The sequence below is a fragment of the Condylura cristata genome, unplaced genomic scaffold (assembly GCF_000260355.1).
Source record: "Condylura cristata isolate star-nosed mole 26May11 unplaced genomic scaffold, ConCri1.0 scaffold00032, whole genome shotgun sequence".
In the NCBI taxonomy this organism is placed as follows: Eukaryota; Metazoa; Chordata; class Mammalia; order Eulipotyphla; family Talpidae; genus Condylura; species Condylura cristata.
Window position 1 is genome coordinate 9,411,837 of NW_004567133.1, and position 6,293 is coordinate 9,418,129.

General features: G+C 50.2%; 1 protein-coding gene across 4 annotated transcripts in view; it reads right to left on the reverse strand.

Moving 5' to 3' along the window:
- Nucleotides 1–6,293, reverse strand: part of EEF2K (eukaryotic elongation factor 2 kinase) — a 45,789-nt gene that overhangs the window by 25,266 nt on the left and 14,230 nt on the right. The gene's annotated exons all lie outside the window — the stretch shown is intronic.

Consider the following 6,293-nt stretch of genomic DNA (forward strand, 5'->3'; position numbering starts at 1 on the left):
AAGAATTATCTCAGCAGAAAATATATTTATAGCTTAACCCAGTATACACCAATAAAACATAAAATCAAAATTTCAGGAAAGCATACTTAATCTTACTTTGTACAATGTACTTTGCTATTTTCTATTCTACTCTTTTCTTCTCTTGTTTCTTTTTTTTTCTTAATGTACCACCCACACCTATTTCTCTACTCAGTTGGGAAACCTCTGGTCTAGGTGTTAATGCTGACTTTGTCTCTTAGTTTCCTGCAGGACCACGGCCACTGGCCTGGTCCTGCATGAGTCACCTGATTCAACATACTCAGGCCCTGTGCCCTCTTCTCTCCACTCTGGGTCACTCCAGCCCCAGCCCCTACAGTGCTCTGGCTGGGCCTTGGCCATAATTCCTGCTGACTGGTGCCTGTTCATTGGCCCTGGGAGCCAGGACATGCCAGGGACGGGTCACAACCACAGCTTGACCTGCTCCTCCAGGCGGGCAGTGCAGCAGCTGAGAGTCTGACGTGGGAGCCAGACTGCCAAGGGAACGAATCCTGGCGATGCTGCTGCGGATCTTGACCAAGTTAATTCAGCTTGCCAACTTCCCCGTTTTATGTCAGGGGGGCTGAGTGGGGATGTGGCCTCAGCAGGGCCCCACTGCTAGTTTACAGGGGAATCGTGACCGCAACCTCAGTCCTGGCCATGTCCCGCCATAGACCTGACATTCTCCTCAGCCCGGGGAAACCAAAGGAGCTACAGACCAGCAGCTGTGCCCTCCTGGCACAATACCCAGCACAGAGCAGGCACTTGTATGTATTCCGAGCTGAGCGAGCAGGAGCTGGTCTAACGCTTTCAGTGGTCGTAAATCTGCTCTTAAGGCAACGTGGTGGTGTCTGCTAATCGTCCCCGAGCGCTCTGCTCTCCTTCCTAGGGTCACTGGTGTTTAGCTAAGCACACGGGCACTCAGAATCAGTCTACATTTCCTAGATTTCTTTGCAGATCATGTGACAAATTCTGGCCGATGGGATATAAACAGAAAGGCTGTAGGTAACTTTAGGAAAGAGCTTTTTAAGCAAAGGAGCGCTTTGCTCTCCCACCTTCATACTAGCTGGAGTGTAGATGTGATGGCTGGATTCAAGCAGCAATATTTAGTCATGAGGTAGAAGCCATGTGTTGAGGATGCCAGAACCACAAGACAGAGGGAGCCTAGGACAGCACATTCTTCCATCACGGGGATACAAAAGGTCTTGGACTTAGCATCTTCAGATGTTAGTTATTATTTACTGTAATGTTACTTTTTGTTTCTCTTATTACTTGTTAATTTGATCTGGCCCAGTAGCCCCTTCTCTCCATATCAGAAAATCATATCACCTGTTTTAGGCCAAGTCAATGCCCAGGTAGGGTGAGCCTAGGAAAACGGTGGTCTTAATTCAGAGTCCTACTTTGGCAGTTACTCCCACATGTGCCCGTGAAAACTGGGCACCTGGAGGATCTGGAGCCCTCTAGACTAGCAGGCCTCATTGGCCCATACTTCAGCCCCAAGATACCTGCTTCAGCACCTGCCGGGGCACCCAGCCTCCTGGCAAGCTTCATCTAGCCTGAACTTCCCTCTGTTCCAGTGCGCAGAGAGCCTGAGACCAGGAGTAGGACCCCCCCAGTTCCCAAGACAAATCCCCAAAGTTGAGGATTCTCTAAACAGGCTTCCTGCAGCCTCACTCAGGCATCCCCATCTCCTCCTCCTGGTGTCCGACACACCTGGGAAAATATTTCTGTGGAGAGGCACCGGGTGGAGTCCTGAGTCAGGCAGATCCAAGTTCAAGGCCATCTCTGCCACTTACTAACTGTATGCTGCTTAGTTTCCTCCTATCATCTTGGAAGAAAAACCGTACCCACCCCATTAACCTGACAGAGCTTGGAAAGGAAGCCTACACGGTAAAGTTGCTCAGACCCTGAGAGCACAAAAGAAAAAACGTACCTGATTTCCTCTTTGTGGTGTGTATTTACAGACACAGTTGATCTGACCGTCTGAGCCAGTAGAAGTGAACCTCCTTGAGCTGAGCTCCAGACAGAAGCCTGAGACCCTGCGAGATTACCCAGAGGCAGGGGTGCACCAGCACAACCCCAAAACTTCAGTTAGCTAAAGAAGCCTCTTCCCACACTTTTAGGCTTGAAGTGCCCTGCAGGTAGCCAATGAGCTTCAGCCAAGCCCCTATCTCTTTGCTCCAACTGTCTTTGAAGCCAATAGAATCTAACCCCTTTGAGGCAATAGGTTAAAGCTTGCACTGGGAAGGCTCTCAGCAGCCACTGCAGCATGAGTTCAATCCCTGGCCAGAGAGCTGATTCACATGGCACGCAGACCTCTCCTGACCCGCCCGCTGCTCCCCTCAGCAGTGTACTTCATCCATCTGCCTGTTCTGCTCCCACTCTGTCTCTGGTGAACCCTCTCACCCCCCACACCTCTGGCCTGTACCCCAGTTCTGGAAGCGTAAATAAATAAATCTTTAAAAAATAATCTAACTCCTGCACTCAGTCCTGGCCCCTAACTCATATATCCTCATTTCCTTTCTCAATGGGGGAGGCAGAGTTGAGTGCCCCTCCCCCAACTCTTTGCTTTTGGCCTCAATAAACTTGCTCTCTCCAAGCATCTGACTTCCCATATTTCAGGTTCAAGAACGTGCATCAGACACATAGGCCTGGCTTTATAAGGCCAGTAACACAGGGACAGAGCAGCACAAAGACACACGAGCTATTTTTATCATCATTTTTAATAGGAGGGGGCTGAGCCTTGGGTCTCAGCAGGCTGGCGACCTGGGCGTCTGCAGGAGCCCTCGGGGACAGGCTAATTTAGACCCTGGCCATGGAACACTGGGGCTTGCTATAAAGGGCTCTTCTGGCAGCCGCTGAGACAGGAAATGAGGTTTGCAAAGTCCAGGTCAGACCTGTGGGCCAAGCGACAGGGACAGCTGGTCCTCCCTGGGGCTCCCATCACCCCAGAAGCTGCTTTCCTGTTGTGGAAAGGGGCGGGAACTTCCCCCTGCCACTCGGGGAAACCAGCAGCCCAGAGCCAAGTTGGCCCCAGCTGAGTTAGCCAGTGCACACAGAGCCCTCCACGACAGAACCCACCCAATCCTTGACCATAACACAGTGCACACAGGTGATTTCATGCCGTGCACCTGCTTCTGTTTGGAGGTCTTCTCTCCACCCAGATCTCAGGTTATGTGATTGGGCATCCAGCCCTAGGTACCAGGGGGTGTCATATGACCCAGGTCTAGTCAGCTGCGTTGGGGTGCCTAGCCACAGGGATTGGCTCAGAGGCAGGCATGGGACTCAAGGCAAACCAATCTGGCTCATCCCAGGGAAGACTGGGGTTTCTGCTTGAGCAACTAAAGAGAACACCAATCTTTCCTGCAGGATATGAGTCTGGAGGGAGCTGAAACCCCCAGAGAACAAAGCTGAAGAGTGGAACAAGAGACGACAGGAAAAATGAAGAGTGATGACATCATTTGAGAATCTGAATCCAAACCATGAGTGAAGCCAAACCATCCTCCTGAACGCCAGAATTACAAATCCTTGCTTTTTGGAGGTGGGAGGGATGACTTGATTATACATGGGTTTTTTGTCATGTGCCATATGAAAAGTGCAAAACTCAGTGGGATCTTGGGATCACTGTATATTGTCTCTATATAATTAAAACTGCGTGTGGATAAGAAGCATGCAACTCCCACACTAAGGCCACCAGACATGACCACATAACCCGAATGTTGCTTCACTGTACCTTTGCAACAGGCCACGGGCAACTGCTTCCCCCTGCAGAGGCAACCGTGTCCCAATCTCCTAGGGCCACTGTAGGTCTCGCCAACCTCTGAATCACACACTTTCCCTGCCACTTCTTAATCTGTTTCAGCCTTATGTCCTAATGTATTGATTTTCTGGTGTCAGACAAATGAGATGTTCGCTTCCCCCACCACTTTCTTTCCCCACCCCACGCCCAGACTTGTAGGTCTTTCCCTTTAGATACTGTGCCAAGCATTGGGCCTTATGCCACTAGCCAGAAGTGATGGGTTTCTTAGGTTAGTGTGAGCTTGTTAGTCATCTCACCATGAGAAAAAAGGAAAGAGGTGCGTTTGTGATGCAAATGAGTGATACGAAAGCAGAAGAGCCCTTTGCACTCATCAACCTCAAAAATGTATGATTTTTACAGAAAAAAAGACAAATAGCAGGCACTCAGCTTACTGTACTCAGGCACCTGCTCAACCCTGACCTGGCAATGCCAGCGCTGCCAGCCCCCAAGGTATGTGCCCACCTCTGAGGAGGCCACTTTGGGGGGGAAGCTGAGCACAGCGAGGATGTCCTGGGAACCACCTGCCTTGTGCCAAGGATCTCTCGTGCTATAGCTTGAGTTTCCTTCAAGCCAGAAACAAAAACCAATTTGCACCCTCTGCCCACCACAGCATTAATAATCCATATTTTAATTCACAATTATTTGTAGCAGGGAAGATATGGAAACAACCTAAGTGTCCACTGACGGACAACTAGAAAGATAAAGGTGAGATAGATGAGGGAATATTACTTAGTCTTCAAAAAGAAGGGAGTCCTGCCATTGCAACAGGGGTGACTGGAAGACATTCTGTGAAGTGACTTAAGTCAGACTCAGAAAGACAAATGCTGCATGATCTCACTTAAATGTGGGATCTTAAAAAAAAAAGAACTCAAAGAATTTGAGAGCAGAATGGTGGCTGCCAGGGCTGGGGGGTGAAGAAGTGGGAGATGGTAGTCAGACGTACAAAGCTTCAGTCACGCGGGATGAACGCATCCTAGAGACCAACAGTATGTGTGTGACTGTAGCAACAACACTGCACTGTGCACTTAGCATGTGCTAGGACAGAGCTTACGTGTGCACACCGAGTGGCCATGTGACGCAATGAAAGGTTAATGACCTTGACTGTGGTGATTTTTCATGGTGTATAATATATCAAAATATCACATTGTACCCCTGAAATATACACAACCCTTGTTTGCCAATTATAACTCAATAAAGCTAGAGAGAGGTGGTCAAACACCAGTTTCGCTGTCCAAGGGCCTGTGGTCCACAAGGCTGGCCTGTTTGAGTCTTGGCTCCCCGATCAGGGGCAAGAGCCCCCCTAGACAACGGACTCTAATGTGCAGGCTGTGACGCAGAGTCTATATCCCCCACACTGACACTGAGCAGGATTCAACATGTGCTAATCTAATGCTTACCTGAGCGGTGTTGTTTTTATTTACTGGGGGCTGCTGACCAATGTGAGCAGCAAAAGGTACTAAGTCAAATATGGAACTGAGAGTTATGTGTTTGCACCCCAGTGAGTAGTAGATGCTCATGAATAAACACTGACATGGCTGAGAGAATACAGTTTATGTCAGGAGAGAAGGACTGCTTCACAGAGGCCCCCTCACCCCCACTCAGCCGCCCCCTCATGTCAGCCCTCTCTCCCTACCTGCTCTGCCCAAGAGCCAGTCACCACTCAGGACCAAATCTCCCCGCCGGGACCTGGCACCAGCAAGCTCCTCTTCCTGGGGTTCCTTTCCCAGTCAGCTGCAGACCCTGTTCACGCCTCGATCCAGCTCAAATGTTTACCTCCTCAGATCAGAAAGCCTTCACTGGGTGGTGTGGCAGGTGGGTGTGTGGGTGGGGGGTGTGTCAGCTCTCAGTACCTACCCCAGCAGCTGTTCTGATGGATGAGATCTCAGGCATGTGGTACCTGTCAGAAAACTGGTGCTCAAAAGTACCAGTTGCTCTTATGTCCTGGCCATCCCTGCCTCCCCGTAGGTCAAGGCCCTGACCCCAGGCCCTCTGTTAGTATTTCTATCATTCCCAGAGTCTGAGCAGTCCAGGCAGAAGAAATAATGATCTCCCCCACAAAAGAAGTCCAGACCTAACTCCGGGACTTGTGCGTACCTTCCCTTACATGGCAAAAGGGAGTTTGCGGGGGGGATTAGTTAAGGACTTTGACATGGCAGGTTATTCTGGATCAGCTGCTGGGCCCAATGTCACCACAGCCCTTGGGCACAGCAGATAGGAGAGAGGGCTGACAAGAGGGGGCGGATGAGTGTGGAGGTGGACGGTCAGTCAGGGAAGAGATGAGACAACAGGGGTCACAGGGGAAGCTCAGGAGGGGACGGGCCACAAGCCCCAGAGTGCAGGCAGCTTCTAGAAGCTATAAAAGGCAAGAAAAGATTCCCCAGAGCCTCCAGTGGAAACCCAGTCCTGCCAGTACCTCAGCTTTTGAACTTCTGATCTCCAAACCCATGAGATAATAAGTATGTGCTCTTTTTTTTTTTTT